This window comes from Canis lupus, chromosome 10 (assembly GCF_048164855.1).
Source record: "Canis lupus baileyi chromosome 10, mCanLup2.hap1, whole genome shotgun sequence".
NCBI lineage: Eukaryota > Metazoa > Chordata > Mammalia > Carnivora > Canidae > Canis > Canis lupus.
Genome location: NC_132847.1, coordinates 4,550,625 through 4,568,376, shown reverse-complemented (window position 1 = coordinate 4,568,376; position 17,752 = coordinate 4,550,625). Strand labels below are relative to the sequence as shown.

At 47.9% G+C, this 17,752-nt stretch overlaps 1 long non-coding RNA gene across 2 annotated transcripts in view; it reads right to left on the bottom strand.

Annotated features, from left to right (window-relative positions):
* Nucleotides 1-17,444, bottom strand: part of LOC140640842 (uncharacterized) — a 35,807-nt gene extending 18,363 nt beyond the window's left edge. The window contains exons 1-3 of one of the 2 annotated variants that reach the window (XR_012037452.1): nt 17,162-17,444; nt 15,849-15,957; nt 13,965-14,093 (exon numbers count right to left, since the gene is read on the bottom strand). This is a non-coding gene — a long non-coding RNA (uncharacterized lncRNA). The remainder of the gene's footprint in view (nt 1-13,964; nt 14,094-15,848; nt 15,958-17,161) is intronic. The other variant, XR_012037451.1, reaches the window with a different exon arrangement.
* Nucleotides 17,445-17,752: the final 308 nt, after the last annotated feature.

Genomic DNA, 17,752 nt, shown 5'->3' with positions numbered 1-17,752 from the left:
CGCCTCAATTTTCTACATACGATGCTAGTTTTCTGGGTACCATGATCACTTTTTCTCCACATGCTCCATCATATCTGTCAGATGCCTACCAGTATTACTTTCCAAATGTTCAAACATCATCAGATAATCTATTTTTCTTTAAGTAGGCTCCATGCCCAAGAGGGCGCCCAACGCAGCGCTTGAAATCACCACCCTGAGATCAAGACCTGAGCTGAGATCAAGAGTTGGGATGCTTAACTGAGTGAGCCCCTCAGGTATCCCTATAATCTTATTTTTTTAAAGATCTCCCCACCAGCAAAGAGCTGGGCATTTACTGAGGTTTGTCCAAGTATCAATATCTGGACTTTTTTTTTTAATCTGAACAAGAAACTTACCCCCTCCTCCCTGGTTATCAGTGTCTGAGAAGAGAAACTGGCAGTCTGATTCTCAGCATGCGGTGTTTTGTTGAAGCTTACCATATGCCACGGTGAGCTCTGCCCCGGCCCTCTGTGGTGTACTCCTCCAGCTGGAGGCAATGCTCACTAAGGATGGCTGCCACCTTCAGGATGTGGTATGCATGAGGAATCAGAGACCTCTAAGAATACATGGATCCAGAAACCAAGGCATAGAAGCAGAAATCGCCCCCTTAGCATCATTCCCCATATCCCACTGAGGCATTTCATGCTTCCGTTTCTTGCAGCTCGGGGCTCTGCAGGACTAAAAGTCTTGGTCCACTGATGAGGGGCATGCCCCCTTGGAACCTTCTATCCAGTTGTGAACATAAATGGACAAGTGCCACAGCCCCACCAGAGAAAGCCAGCACCTCCAGGGACTCAGACCCCTCTGGAATGAAGGTTTGAGCCACACCCCCCAGTGAGGCACCAGGGACAGCAGAGGAGACAGCCGAAAACAGGGGAATTTAGAATGGATGAGGGAGGAGGAAAATGATGAGGACCAGAGGCAGCCCCGAGACGATTCCACCACCTGCCCCCTGCTAAGTCTCCCTAATGAAAGAGCCCGCTGCAACCCTTAGGGGGCTGCAACTCCAAGCATGTGGATCCACAGGACACACACAAGGTGTCGACTGTGGCAGCCACGGACATATGGTATTCAGACCTCTCTTCAAGAAAGTATGTGCCATTCAGCTTCAAGAATGAATCCAGGGGACATCTGGCCGACAGCACCCTCGAGATCTGCCTCAGCTTTCAATTGAAGGCTACACTCTTCCCAGGCTGCCATCAGTGCAAGACTCTAGAAGGCACCATTGCCCCAGGGACTCCCTGTTGACTATGTCAGATGTACATCCAGGTCTTCACCTTGCCATCACCAGTCTTGCCTCCTCTCTTCTTTTTTTTACAGATGCCAGATTCCATCATAGCTTTTCCATACCCTATTCTGCTTCATCCCCTCGTAATCTTTCAAAGGCATTACATCTACTTCCAATACCCCCTCACACTCCCCGCTCATTCTCAGCATTTATTCCCTGGAGGACTTGACCGACTCGTCAGTCCAGCAGCTTCTCAATGATATGGGATGAAGTACAGATGCCATGGTCACAGGCCTCCTGTACACCCTGTTTTCTAGAAAGCATATCCCTTGGTCCTATGTGATATAATGCAGGACCCAGTGCTGGTGAGTCATTCTTTGAGCCCTTGAACAGTGGTTCTGAAAGAGGTGTTGCAAGTGGAAGGGTCAAACCCATAATCAGAACATGTATCTGCCCCAGCCATGATGAAGTGTTGCTCTTTCCAGGGTAGAAGGTGTTCAATTTAATCAACTTGCCACCAAGTGGCTGTTTGCCCACCTTGAGGAGTATTGCTGTAACAGGAGCTCAGCATCAGACTCTTGCTGATAGGTCAACCATTCAGCAGCAGCTAGCTAAGCCTAAATGGAGAGACCCCACGCTATGGGTCCATACCTAGACTTCATACCTCCTACCATAATTACTCCAATCACTGCCCAAACACTAGGGTGGCCAACAACGAAGATTAGCAGACCTTAACTGGTTGAATCATTGTGTCCACCTGGCCAGTGACTATTCCCCTGTAGAAGCTATCTGCAGTATGCTAGCATGCATAATTCACACTTTAAGTCTTCTTCCAGATGTCCAACCACTGGCCTCCTCACAAAAATCTCTTCCCTCCTACCTTCCACGTTGCTTATTCCAGGCCCCTGACTGATCAGCTAAGCCACTCCACTGCTCATGAATCCATATATATTCTTACCTTAGGCCACTTCTCCTTCCATACAGTGGATGGCCAAGTCTACTGCCCAAAGCTCTGCCCACAGGTAGTATTTCCCCACACCACTGTTTATCAAAACCAGCCCTCAGTGGGGACCAGGTGTGAGAGCAATGATTTTCACTTTCACTAAATACAGCAGGCCTACTCATTCACAAACCCAGATCTGGTTTTCCCATCTTCAATGGCTGATTGTGGGGAACCAACCCGTGAAGTCACAGGCAAGTGGGACCTAAGGGAAAGGCTTCATTGCAAATCTTCCACAATCGGCCATAGCCAATTCCAGCTTCTCTACCCCATGTAGTGGGGCTGTATTTTTTCCCAAGCTTCCAAGGCCCATCCCAGCAGAATACTAGACCTATATCCAGGGTTCTTGCCAGGCTATTAAATCCTGTATCAAAGGACAGTCTCTTGCAGTTAAAAAAAAAAAAAAATCTCTTGAGACACCTGGGTGGCTCAGCAATTGAGCATCTGTCTTCAGCTCAGGTGTGATCCCAAAGTTCCAGGATCAAGTCTCACATTAGACTCCCTGCAGGGGAGCCTGCTTCTCCCTCTGCCTATGTCTCTGCATCTCTCTGTGTGTTTCTCATGAATAAAGAAATAAAATCTTTTTTTAAAAAAAATTTTAAGTTAAAAAAGAATCTCCCAGTAAAAAACATGCGGTATATACACAATGGAATATTACTCAGGCATCAGAAAGGACGAATATCTACCATTTAGATCAACATGGATGTAACTGGGGTGTATTAACACTGAGTGAAATAAGTCAGAGAAAGACAATTATCATGTGGTTTCACTCATATGTGGAATATAAGAAATTGTGGAAGGGACCATAAGGGAAGGGGGGGAAACTGAGTGATGAAGAATTAGAGAGGAATACAAACCATGAGAGACTCCTAACTCTGAGAAACAAAGGATTGCAAAAGGGCAGGGGGATGGAGTAACTGGGTGACGGGCACTAAGGAGGGCGCACGATGAGATGAGCACTGGGTGTTATACTATGTGTTGGCAAATTGAATTCAAATTAAGTTAAATTACAAAAAAAAAAAAAAAAAAAAAAAAAGGTGCCTGGGTGGCTCAGTCGGTTAAGCATCGCCTTCAGCTCAGGTCATGATCTCAGGGTCCTGGGATTGAGCCCCATGTTGGGCTTCCTGCTCAGCGGGGACTCTGCTCTGCTTTTCTTCCCCTCACTATCCCCCTCCTCTAGGTTCGTGCTCCTTCTTTCTCTCTCTCAAATAAATAAATCTTTCAAAATAAATAACAAAATAATAAAATTTTTAAAAATCTCCTTATGCAACTTTAAACTCCACATCCCCTATTCACTCTCCAGCATGCTCTCCTGGTTGCCAATGGGTCCCGCAGCTCCTTTTGCATTTAACACTCCTCCCCTCCCCTAGCAAGCCTAACTCTTCCCCCTTTGGGTCCTGCTGGGGCTTGACCTCAGCTATTTGGTCGGGTGGCTAGGAAGACAGAAGGGGGGGCCAATCTTAGAGAGCCTGTATGGTCCTCCAGGCACTTCTATCCAATGTGACTCCTCCACAGAATTTAAGCAAGCAGGAGGGAATCTACTGCAGTTTTAAGAATCTAAAGGAATCTGGGGAAAAAAATAAAAATAAAAAAATAAAAAATAAAGTAATCTGGGAATTCGAGTACCTGAGTACAGATCTCAGTCTTGCTCCCTCCCTAACAGGGACCTCGCCTGTCATAGAAGTCACAGACCTGCCATAGACTCATCCTGGCTGACATCTCAGCTTTCTCCAAAGTGCCGTCACTCTTGCAACTTGGTCCCGTGCCTGGTCTGCATTCTGTCACCCCTTTCAATGCTGCCAAGAACATCCTCTGACCTGCACACTTTCATTTGAGTTAGGGATTGATTGCCACGAGCAGTAGGGGTATTCAGCAACAGTCCTTATAATGTGAATGCCCCGGAGCCTCTCCATTCCCAGGGATATTACAGGAGCCACTACATCTCCTTCCATCTGTGTCCCTCCCCAGATCCACACAAGTAAAAGGCTTAACAAGGGCAGTGCACCTGCAAACCAAAGACTATCAGCACATCACCTACCACCAGGGATGGGGACCCCCTGCCAGCCACCTCGGAAGTGATCCAACTTCAGAATCTCCTAGAGTCTGCTTCCTAGGTCCCTCTTCTGGGACCAACTACCACAGGTCAGGTTCTCTAGAAGTAGAGTCTGGACCAGATTTAAATACATGGGTAAAGGGGATCAGGGCAGGACACCAAAACTGTCCACCAAATCCCCCACTCACTAAGTGTTTCAAACATGAGCACTGCTTGGCCAGATTGATACTCACGGGATTAGAAATACCTATTTCAAAATGATGATACTGAGATGGTAATTGTGCCCATCAGTAACCCAAAAAATTGTGCCCAACCATAAAAACAAACGTATCATTTTCACTCCGTGGACTTTGAATGAGAAATCCAGATGGTGTTACAAACTCAGAAAAGGTTAGCAATCATAGATCATCAACAAGGAATCAACTGTAAAACCAAAAACAAAAACACCAGGCACTGATTGTCAAGGAGGCATAGGAGTCCAGGCCACCAATTGTGTAACAGAATGCAAATGATTAAAATAAATAAATTGAAAAATAGGTAGGGATTCAAAATAAAGCATGCCTTCTATTAACTTTACATAAGGCTAAGCATCTCATAATTCACTATATCAGAAAATTAATGTACTCTATAAATTCTAAAGAGAAAATGTGCAAAGAAGGGCTTTAAAGACATTTTTAGCTCATATTTCTCTGTTTGAATTCATCAGCTCCCTTCTGGTTTCCAATCTGTCACAAGAAAAAGTACCTAATTGACTGCAATTTCAGAATTGGTGGAAAACAGAAACAATCCAAAGGCCAATAATAGAGTCGAAATGCTTTTCTTTTTTACCAAAAAGGAGGTTTGCATCCAAAGACACAGGCTCTGAAAAATGCATTATTTATTTAGCACTGAGAATAGGGAAGCCAGGCTCTGCTCAGGAGTTTTCTTGCTATTATCAAAATGTCATTCTGCTTTACAACCACACTCCCTACATAATAGGCTTGCTATTTCCATTTAAAATGTTTAGACCTTTTTCCCAGAGGGCAAAAGAAAAGTCACACAGTAGAGCCTTCTGAGCCTTTCAATATGGAAATGGTCCAAATAACGTACAAATTCAGCACAGTGATCTGGGGGCGGGGGGGAGACCTTGAGAAAACATTGATATATCTGTATTTCAGTTTCCTTCCAAAAATCAGAAATTTCCAGCATTAATGGTGGAAGAAAAGTAAAGCTAAGCAACAATTCCAGCATACGTCTAGGGTGTCCACGATTGCCAACATGTGGTCTGGTTCACATATTTAAAAAGAAATGTAGGCGTGGAGCTCAAAAATGGAACAAAGATGGATGTGAGGGAAAGTTTACAACCCTTGGGTGTTGACGAATGCCTCATGCTTTTCCAGTGAAAGAAATATCCATACATGGTTGAATTTCTATACTCTAATCTCAAAATCAAAGAATGTAGTATGCAATAGACTATCTTGAGTAGCGTTCATTCAAAAGTCTAAAGGAAAAGCTTTGAAGAAGCCCAAACCTAGAATCACAAGATTTAGAGCTAAAGAGGTGAGGAAATCATTTCACAGATGAGATAGTTAACGGGCACTTCACTTAGACATTCCTGAAAATGTTCATAGACTCATAGCTGCTCATTAATACGTTCCTTTGGATAGTAGATGCCAGCATAAAACTGAAATTTCTTAGAGTCACAAAAATGTTAAACCAAATAGAAACTTTGACCATGATCCAGAGGACTTGCTGGCTCTCCTATGAAATCCAGATCCAGTTAAGGACATTCACCAATCCTTGCACAAGAAAGGCCAGTACAGGGGTGCCTGGGTGGCTCAGTGGTTGAGCGTCTGCCCTCAGCTCAGGTTGTGATCCCGGGATCCTGGGATGGAGCCCCACATTGGGCTCCCTGCAGGGAGCCTGCTTCTCCCTCTGCCTATGACTCTGCCTCTCTCTGTGTGTCTCTCATGAATAAATAAATAAAATCTTAGAAGAAAAAAATGCCAGTACAAGCCATCCAAGTGTCCACTGTTGGCTTCTCAAATCAGTGGAGAAAACAGCTGTCTCTTAAATAAATGGCATTAGAGTGACAAGCCCAATCAGGGGAGAAAAGGAAGTTAACCTTCTATTCCATCAGAGCTAAAAAAGTAAAATACAGAGCCATGAAAGAGGTCATCTTTAAATTAAGAGTTCTAAATAAATAGAGACAATTCTGTTGATACCTATTGCTGTATCTCAGCAGACGTCTGCATAAGAAGGCAGCATCCAGGTAAAGAAAAACCAGTGCAGAGGCTCTGATGCCAGAATGAGCCTGGCACGCTCAAGGTCAAAGAAATCCAAAGAGGCTACAGTGAAGAGAGCAAGGAAGGGAGCAGAAGAACAGGAGGGCCCAGAGCTAGGAAAGAGCATGATTTGGTGAAGCCTTCTCAGCCAGGTCAGGGAGACTGAATTCTATTCTAAGTATAATGGAAGCTTTCGAGTATTTTCAGCAAGAGTGACACAATCCAATTTATGCTTGAGAAAGATGGGGCAGGAACATGAAAGCAGGAGCCAAAAAGCAGAGCTAGGGACTCGAAATAATACACTGATTGTGTGGACTCTAACAGGGAATCAAGGGAAAAAGCAGTGAAGGAGAACACACGTGTTGCAGTCTAGACTGGATGGTGTGCTGTCTGGGGGCGGGGGCGGGATGGGAAGTGGGGAGTTGGGAGGAGGGGAGTGAATGGTTCTGTTTTGGACATATGACATCCCAGATGCCTACCAGGGGCATTCCTGTGGGAATAAGCAGTGTGATACCTGAGTGAGAAGCCCGGGGAAGAGATCTGGGGCTAGAAATAACAATTTGAGGAATCTCCACCATATAAATGGTATCTGAAGCCATGGGACTAGGTGAGATCAGGGGGATGAGAATTTAGATAAAGATCAGGACCAAGGGGCTCCAGGGTGGCTCAGTGGTTGAGGGTCTGCCTTTGGTTCAGGGCATGATCCTGGGGTCCTGGGATCGAGTCCCACACCGGGCTCCCTGCAGGGAGCCTGCTTCTCCCTCTGCCTGTGTCTCTGCCTCTCGCTCTGTGTCTCCCACGTGTAAAGAAATAAAAATCTTTAGGGAAAAAAAAAGAGCAAGACAAAAGAAAGAGTGGCTGGAGGACTCTTATTTTCAGAGGTCTGGTGAACAAGAGAAGAGCCAGCATTAAGACTGAAGAGGAGAGACCCTAAAGGTGGGGGAAACCAGAATTGCCATGACAGTGAAGCCCAAAGAAAAGCCCTTCAAGGAAGGAATCATCAACCATGTCCGTTGCTCTTGAGAGGTCAGCTGGGAACAAGGAGAGAGAGAAGTGACAATGGACTCTGACAAAGTATAAATCACTGGTGACCTTGATCAGTTCGACAGGAGCTAGTTCATTGAAGCGGTTTGGATGAAAGCCCCATCCACTGAGTTGAGGAGAGAAAGGAAAATGAGAACAAGACAGCAAGTAGAAACTCTTTTAACCACTTTTGCTGTAAAGCAGAGATGAAAATGGGACAGGAGCCAGAGGGGGACAAGAGCCCAAGAGATGTTCATTAATGAGTGACAATGAGGCGTTTTATATGCTGTTGCAAATGTTACTTTTAAAGATTTATTTATTTATTTATTTGAGAGAAAGAGAGAGCAAGAGGAGGGGGAAGGAGAGGAAGAGGGAGAGAGAATCACCAGCAGACACCCCGCTGAGCACAGAGCCCAACACGGGGCTTGAGACCCTGAGATCTTGACCTGAGCTGAAGTCAAGAGTCGGAGGCTTAATCGAATGAGCCACTCAGGTGCCCCACGAATGATTTTTAATAATCTGCTAGTTAACATTTACTCAGCATTTACACTGTGCTGGGCCCTGGCCCCCATACTTCCTTGTATTGCTTGTTTACTTATCAAAAGCATCACCATTGGGATCCCTGGGTGGCGCAGCGGTTTGGCGCCTGCCTTTGGCCCAGGGCGCGATCCTGGAGACCCAGGATCGAATCCCACGTCAGGCTCCCGGTGCATGGAGCCTGCTTCTCCCTCTGCCTGTGTCTCTGCCTCTCTCTCTCTCTCTATCTCTGTGTGTGACTATCATAAATAAATTTAAAAAATTAAAAAAAAAAGATATAAAAGATATCTATCTTTAAAAAAAAAAAAAAAGCATCACCATTTTAGAGAGAAAGTCACTGAAACACAGAAAGTCGATTAATCTGCTCCAAGTCACACAGTTAGTTGCAGGGCCAAGATTTGAAAATTGGCCATATGACCTGTTTACCACCACGCTAGAAGATGCAAGAAATAAAGCAAATACTTGCAGAAATGTGGTCCCTGAGAAAGTGAGAGGAGGGTGACTCCAGCACACAGGCAGAGGGATTGGTCTTAAAAACCAAAGCAGACGGAAAAACAGTATATTGATTCAAACACAGGGAGTTAGAATTTGTGGCAGGAGTAGGTATTTCTCCTCCGGTTGTATCTATTATTTGCATAATTAAAAGCCAATAATTTTAAAATGAACATTTAGGACTCTCCCTGCTCCATGGGGAGATAGATCTGTAACGCAAGTGGGCTAGGTAAGCCCTCGGAACAGCTCCTGGAACAGAGGGGAAACTGTGTGGTGTGGGGTTCATTTCCATTATGCTGCATAATGTGACCCGATGCTCTTGAGAAGCATACGTGGGTTATAGCCAGGACTTAAGAGAGGGATAGGTCAGTTCTACTGTGGGAATGAGAGGAAGGTCTTTGAGGCAAAAGATTCTTTTTTTTTTTTCCTAAGATTTATTTATTCATGAGAGACACAGAGACAGAGTCATAAGCAGAGGGAGAAGCAGGATCCCTGTAGGGAGCCTGATGCAGGACTTCATCCCAGGACTCTGGGATCATGACCTGAGCCGAAGGCAGACATTCAACCACTGAGCCACCCAGGAGTCCCCAAAGGATTCTTGAGTACACACTACAAATCGAGTTTTGAAAATTGAGTAGGTGTAGTTAAGGCAATTGGATGGATTACAGAGAGAGGGCAGACAGGAGCCTCAGGGGGCTGCAGAAGAATCCATACACAATTCCTCAGGGCTGAAACAGAAGTTTCAAGATGGGTCAGTACAAGAAATGAGGGTTGCAGAGATACATGAAGGGCCTTGCACACTATACAAAAAGCTCCTTTGGGCTCTAAAATGTGGAAGGAGGGGGAGGGCACAAAACTGGAACCAGGAAGACCCCACTATTCACCTCACAGAAGGAAGAGAAATAAGGTAGCTCTAAAGGAAAATAAGAGTGCAGGGGTGCCCGGCTGGCTCAGTCCATAGAGCACGAGACTCTCAGGGTTGCAGGTTCAAGCCCTGCGTGAGGTATAGAGATTACTGAAAAATAAACTCTTAATGAAAGGAAGAAAAGCAGAGACAAATTAAGCAAAAACATAGGGCGTGTACAGTATTAAAAATGGAAATAAGTGAGAGAATGATGAGGATAAAATATAAAAGAATAACTAGGGGCACCTGAGTGGCTTGGTCGGTTAAACAACTACCTGCCTCTTAGTTTTGGCTCAGGCCGTATGATCTCAGGATCCTGGGATGGAGCCCTGCAGTCAGGCTCCCTGCCTCAGTGGGGAGTCTGCTTGAGATTCCTGCTCTCTCTCTCTCTCTGCTCCTCTTCTCCTCTAAATAAACGAAACGGGGGAGGCCACTGCCAAAAGCATACCAAAAGTGTACGGAGAGTTGAAGGAGGAGGAAGAGAAAGAAGGAGAAAACAAAAAGAAAAAAGATGGGTCAGTTACAGCTAACCTCAGAGAAAGATCATGAGCAGGGGAGCATCTATTCCTTGCAGAGTTTTGGGTGCAGAAGCAAACTATTTGGAAGGAAATCAACTGGCCTTTGGGTTATCAGAAATTTATGACCAAGGAATAGCTGAGTAGATGCCACATAAGTACACTGGGCACACCAGGCCACACCCTTCATTAAATATGAAAAATACAAGAAATGGGAAGCAGAAGGTCACATACAAACAGGTGGCTTTGCAAGACTGCCCGAAGGAGATCCAGACAGAAACTACCAAGGGGTTAGGATGTTCCAGGGCACCAGAGCTCTACTGATTCTCCAAAAGGTTCCAATTCAATCCATGTGGATAACACACCGTCTCCATGACGCCAGGAATAGTTTACTAGTTGGTTTCATCATATGAAAGGAACCAAAGATGAGGAAAGTAGAATGTTCATGCTCCCGAGGGGGTCGGCCAGGGACTTAGGTATTCAAAGCAGCCTGGGTCAGACCTAGGACAAGAGACTAACAGTAGCACAGACACAACTGAAGAAGTGGATCTGTCTGAAAGGAGTTAAGGAGACAGAATCTACAGGATGCGATGCCTGAATTGGTTTGCTGAATGAGAGAATGAGAAGAGTCCAACTTGATACCCTATTTCTACAGAAATGAAAGCAGATGCATGGAGAAGGGTAGATACGAATTCCAACGAGATATGCTGTATCCGAGAAGCCACAGAAGCATCTGTCATACGTGGGGATCAGGGGCTCCGGAGAAAGGTCTAGGCTAAAAAAGCGGTTTCTAGACATTGGGACATAAGTGATTGTCACACCATGCATGTTGCCACCAGATCCAGCCATACAGCAAGAGCAGACCAAGAAAGAGGGTCCAGCCAGAGGGACCTACAGATATCGGTCCAGGAGATAGAGTATTTGGGGAAGACTGGATGTCAAGGAGACCAATCAACCAATAATGTCAGGGTCAAGGCTGCCTTTGTACTTTTGCTTTAACTTAGTCAACAAGCAGAAATTATTTTAATAAATGCATTACTGTTCACTTAACACAGCTGACACAAAGCAGGCACAATGAACATTTCTAACAGGAACACAAGCACATCTTGCTGTAACAACAGCATGACCTTCACAGGAGAGCAGCTTTTAGAGACAAACCCTCTCCCTATACTCTCTCTTCTCTCGCAATTTTCTCCCCTGAACAATTTTGAATCATTAAGAGGCACAGCTTCTAATTAACCTAGTAATACCTCCTAATTACTGCATGTGCTCAAGTCAAGACTTTGAAATCTCTCTAGATCGCACAGTCATGAGGCTGCAAAAAAATTTTTTTTGGCCAAATACAATGCGCTTTTAACCAAAAACAGATACCTTCTTTCTCTACGCTGAAATAATAATAATGATGATGATGGTGACGATGATGCTCCTTATACACACTCTTTATCACCAAATTTCATTGCTTTTGAGGGAACTGAAGTGGAGGAAGAAATATTAAGGACCTGTGAGAAAAGCTAATTGATAAGTTAACCATTGACCAACTGCTCTTACAAAAATTTAAAAATTGGGGGATCCCTGGGTGGCGCAGCGGTTTGGCGCCTGCCTTTGGCCCAGGGCGCGATCCTGGAGACCCAGGATCAAATCCCACATCAGCCTCCCGGTGCATGGAGCCTGCTTCTCCCTCTGCCTATGTCTCTGCCTCTCTCTCTCTCTCCCTGTGATGACTATCATAAATAAATAAATAAATAAATAAATAAATAAATAAATAAATAAAAATTAAAAAATTGTGCTTTGAAGGGCACCTGGCTGGCTCAGTCAGTGTAGCATATGACTCTTAATCTCAGGGTCATGAGTTCAAGCCCCATGTCGGGAATGGAGCCTCCCTAAAACAAAAATAATAATAATAATTAATAATTAATTATTTTTTAATTGAATAACTAGAAAGAGAATACATCATATTTCTTCCGACTCTTTGTACCCTGAGAAGCCATAGGCAGGTGCCAAAGACCCTAAAGTACATGCTCTCATTTCCTATAATCAAGCCAAATTTATAAGTGGTAAATTTCTTTTTTTTTTAATTAGTTTTTTTTATTTTTTTTTTAATTTTTATTTATTTATGATAGTCACAGAGAGAGAAAGAGAGAGAGGCAGAGACATAGGCAGAGGGAGAAGCAGGCTCCATGCACCGGGAGCCTGATGTGGGATTCGATCCCGGGTCTCCAGGATCGCGCCCTGGGCCAAAGGCAGGCGCCAAACCGCTGTGCCACCCAGGGATCCCAGAAGTGGTAAATTTCTTCACTGCAGTGGACATGATATTTAGACCCATATATGTTTGTTTCCAGAGTTTCCTATGTCCCCTACACAGGGAAGCCCAAAATCTTCTCCCCTACCTTATAGAGGGTTTTCAAGGTGATACTTTCTGCCACAACAATTTTGTGATTTTTGAGACATTTTTAGGGTCCTAGGACACAGGTTCTCAAACTCTTCCCCAATGCCTTCCTGAATATTCCTGAGAGATAATGACCCTCTTCCCATCTGTGAAACAGCTCGTACAGAATCAATCCCCAAAGTGCACACTCTGTGCAGGGATATAGAGGATTTGAGGTTTCATCTGACCCACAATTTCCCTCCCAACTTCTAGGGACCTTTTTAGAGACAGAGAGAGCATGGGTGCACACACTTGAGCTTGGGGTGAGGAAGGATCCTGGGGAGAGGCAGAGGGAGAGGGAGAAGGAGAGGGGGAGAGAGAGAGAGAGAGAGAGAACCTTAAGTAGGCTCTACACTCAGCGCAGAGCCCAACACAGTCTTTATCTCATGACCCTGAGATCATGACCTGAGCTGAAATCAAGAGTCCAATGCTTAACAAACTGAGCCACCCAGGTACCTCGACATATCTTTTTTTAAGCAAGCTCTACATCCAATGCGGGGCTTAAACTCATAAAGGATAGGGTACAGTGACAAGCCCCCCAGAAAGCTCTCTGCTTCAGCCCTCTTTTTGCCACTAGGTAAGAGCTCACTGACATTCGTCGAAATCACTGGGGAACAAGGACAGCTTGCATGCCATCATCATTTTTCTGCAGCTACCAAGACCTGAACCAAGACCCTGCTGAGGAAATCAGACACAAAAGCAAACCAAATACCAACACTCTACACTCCACATGTGTACCTGGCCACATGATTTTATTCCTCAACCAAAGTCTCACTTGACATCCAAACCAAAGATGGATTTAAGAGGGGGCACGATGTGATAAATCACTACAGAGGCAATACCATTTTCACAGCCTAGCCGCATAAACAGTGGACGACATTATAAAGAAGACAAACAGCATTTCGCGATGTAAATCCTATTACTGGCAAACAGACGCAACCTTGAGAGCATCCTTGGGAGCCCCAGCATAACCGAAGCTGACAGCCCGCACACAACGTGCCCATGCTGTGAAATTGCACATTCTGTTTCTGAGGAATTATGACTCAATTCTAAATAAAACCATTTCTCTGCTTATCTGAGCCCCAAAGTGGGGGAGGGGAGCCTGGAACGAACTGGCAATGTGGTCACCTTGGAACCCAAGTGATCCACCCTTTCCTTTTCTTCCCAGGGTCGGAGGAGTGGCAAGTGGTTGAGAAAAAGGAAGAGTATGGCCATTGAGATGATTGTGACATACTGGAGAAATAGAGAAAAAATTGAGTATCACCCCATTAATCTAAAGAAAAGCCTTTCCAGTGGGGTCCTTGAAATCGAAGTGGACAGGGGGAGTCAGCTGGCTGAGAAGCCGCACTTTAGCCTCTGGATCTGCATTTTAGCCTCTAGATCCTGGCATTTCAACTCCCGGAGAGCCAAGATTTGCACTCGCCACCAGAAAAACTCATTCTCTGGCTCTCTTGACTCTCTTCTCCCCACTCCCACCCTCTCCCACATCATTCAGTGAACCATACCTTTACTGAGGGCACACTATGTGGGAAGAAGTGCATACTCTGGCCAACCTGACTGCCCCACGGTCGGACATTCCCTCAGAGGACCAGCTGGGTTGATCCCAGTTCCCTCGTTTCAAGGGAATCCAAGCTCTGAAAGAGAATGAGGAGTCCATTCACGTGAAAAATGAGGTTTGTACGTGTGCTTATGTACTCGTATTTGCGCCCACAAATAGCCGTGCCCAGGTGCACAAATCCACGCAAACATACAGAAATACCCACGGTGATCACTTACCACTTCCTTTACCTAGAGGACTATGTAGCGTAGCCATCCCCACTCAAGCAGCATTTCGGGACACTTTTGCTTTTTTGTGACCCTCTTTTCCCCCCATCTACATTAACGCTAATGTTCATCTTACCCAGACTTCATCCCTATAGAAGTGCTGAGGAAGAAATAATATTTTGTAATATACTGTGATTTGTCCCATATTGGAGCCATGACACTGTGCTGTTTCCCACGAGTAATTCATCGGTAACCCAAGAAGCATCTCTACCACTGGAGAACTAAGAGCTAAAGGCATCACAAAGCACCCCCAGCCTTGGTGTTCCTTGTTGTCTGCTGGCAGGTTTTCTTAATTCAAGCAAGAGGACACTAACACACGATTAGCGACTTCAAGTACTCCACTAAACGCTAAACTACTGTACTCCACCCATGTCACTTGACTCTTCCAAATGTCCAGGGTTTTTGGTAGAAATGATCTCAGTGATCCATCAAGGGTTAAATATCCAAAGTGCTAAAGCCAGTCCGACCAAGCAAGGCTCCTTTGGCTTTGGTCTTCATTTCCAACAGGGAGGGCTTTGAAAAATGGATGCAGTTCCCAGGCAGGCAGAGGGAAAAGACAACTGCGGATTACAGATGTGTCTTTCCTGCCCCACTCACACCAAGCAAACTAGAGGAAATTCGCTCTGCAAGGTTTCCCAGACTGCTGTTTGCCTTACAGGAAAACTATCAGCCTTGCCTTAAACAGCCTGGCTTAATACTAATCGCCTTTCTAAAGGGCAGAGTGTTATCGTAAGCTTCCTGTCAGGTGTCCTTCTAGATCCAGAGTCCTACCACATGCAGAGGAACCTCAGGTGTACACACAGGCACCCACATCCAGCCATGTCCAGCCCAGGGGCACAGACACCATTGAGAGAGCGCAGTTCTAGCCACAGGAAGGGCTGCAGGTTTCTTTAGCCTTTGCTCGAGAAGACTGCAAAAATTCCACTCCGTTTGGCTGCTTTTCCATCAAATGGAAGAAAACCACTTAACCTAAGATTTTTAAGCTTTAAATCCCTATATTCCTTCTCTAGGAGAGAAAGAAGTGTGGACTCTGCCCTGTCTGGTTTGACTGTATTGCTAAAAAAAAAAAAAAATTACCCATAAATCACTCATAAAAAAAAAAAAAAATAGGGATCCCTGGGTGGCGCAGCGGTTTGGCGCCTGCCTTTGGCCCAGGGCGCGATCCTGGAGACCCGGGATCGAATCCCACATCGGGCATCCCGGTGCATGGAGCCTGCTTATCCCTCTGCCTATGTCTCTGCCTCTCTCTCTCTCTCTATCATAAATAAGTGAAAATTGAAAAAAAAAAAAAAAACTAAAAAAAAAAAAAAAAGTTAAAAAAAATAATAATAAAGAAAGCTGATTTCTCTTTTAGAAAAGGCTGGGTTAAGAGTAAACTTTTAAAGAAAATAAAAGTTTTATTAAAAAATTAAAAAATAAAAGCCGCCAGGGAGACTCTCCCGGTAAATCGTGGGTGATTTCGAGGGACAGGAAAGCCCCGGCAAGGGGCAGAGGACGCTGGGCCGAACGGGCTCGGGGTGCAGCCCCCGCCCCGGGAGCCGGGCTCTCCCCTCGCCGCGGCTGACCTGTTTCCGACAACCGCGTCCTTGGAGACACTTTAGCCACCAACAGGTGAAAAGTGGTCGGTTCCACCTGAACGAGGAGGGCGAGGGTGAGGGGGGTTCTTTAAGCCTCCTGTTAAAAAAAACAAAAATAAAATGAAATTTTAAAAGGGCCTTCCTGAAAGAGAGAGAAGGCGAAACTGGAAACCGGCGCGGACTCCGGTTGCGGCGCCTCCCCGAGGGCTGTGTCAGGCCCTCCCCGCGGCCCTCCCCTCCCCGCGGCCCTCCCCGCAGCCCTCCCCTCCCCGCGGCCCTCCCCTCCCCGCGGCCCTCCCCGCAGCCCTCCCCTCCCCGCGGCCTTCCCCTCCCCGCGGCCCTCCCCGCGGCCCTCCCCGCAGCCCTCCCCTCCCCGCAGCCCTCCCCTCCCCGCGGCCCTCCCCGCAGCCCTCCCCTCTCCGCAGCCCTCCCCTCCCCGCAGCCCTCCCCGCGGCCCTCCCCTCCCCGCAGCCCTCCCCGCGGCCCTCCCCTCCCCGCAGCCCTCCCCGCGGCCCTCCCCTCCCCGCGGCCCTCCCCTCCCCGCGGCCCTCCCCGCAGCCCTCCCCTCCCCGCGGCCCTCCCCGCGGCCCTCCCCTCCCCGCGGCCCTCCCCGCAGCCCTCCCCTCCCCGCGGCCCTCCGCTCCCCGCGGCCCTCCCCGCGGCCCTCCCCTCCCCGCGGCCCTCCCCGCAGCCCTCCCCTCCCCGCGGCCCTCCGCTCCCCGCGGCCCTCCCCGCGGCCCTCCCCTCCCCGCGGCCCTCCCCGCAGCCCTCCCCTCCCCGCGGCCCTCCGCTCCCCGCGGCCCTCCCCGCGGCCCTCCCCTCCCCGCAGCACTCCCCGCGGCCCTCCCCTCCCCGCGGCCCTCCCCGCAGCCCTCCCCTCCCCGCAGCCCTCCCCGCGGCCCTCCCCTCCCCGCGGCCCTCCCCGCGGCCCTCCCCTCCCCGCGGCCCTCCCCTCCCCGCGGCCCTCCCCTCCCCGCGGCCCTCCCCGCGGCCCTCCCCTCCCCGCGGCCCTCCCCGCGGCCCTCCCCTCCCCGCAGCCCTCCCCTCTCCGCGGCCCTCCCCTCCCCGCGGCCCTCCCCGCGGCCCTCCCCTCCCCGCGGCCCTCCCCTCCCCGCAGCCCTCCCCGCGGCCCTCCCCGCAGCCCTCCGGCGTCCAGGACGCGAGTCCCAAGGGCCCGCGGGCAGCCTCTTCACTCTGGTACGTTCACTCGTCCCCGTTACGGGGTCCAAGTCCCTAACCCAGATTTCTGGGGCTCTGATACTCGTGTCTGCGGGGAAGGAAGCTGCCGCTGCGGAACTCACCAGAACACCTTTTAAGATGAACCCGTGGGTTGGCTTTTTGTTGTTTTTTTTTTGTTTGGGGGGGGGGTGTTTTGCGAACCCCCAGGGGAAATTGCGTGACGAGGGAAGAAAACAAAGACGGGGAGGAGGCGAAGGGAGCACCGCTGCGGCTGCCCTGCCGCTCCTCGGCCGGGCTCGGGGAATCCGCAGTGTCACGCGGCCGGGGCTCCGCTGCCAGCCATCAGCCCCAACCGGCACTGCCTGGAACAGCAGCCGGAGAAGGGCCCGCCGCCCGCCGCCCGCCGCCCCTCGGCTCCAGCTTCTCCGGGCCCCCACCCCCACCCCAGGCCAAGCCCCTGGCGGTTCTTTCTAGTTCCTTCTATTACGGGAACTTAGAAATAATAGTCTCGGTTTCCTTTTGTTGTTGCCGCGTTGACTTTGCGAGCTAAAGGAATAATGTGGAGACTCCTGGAGAACCACATGCAGAAATCCAAACTAGAAACATTTTTTTTTTAAATTACCGTGTTACTCTTGTCTGTAGAAAAAGGCTGCATTCTCTCCCTGGGTTTTTAGACTAAATGCCAGTGTTTATTATAGTGATTCTGTTCATCT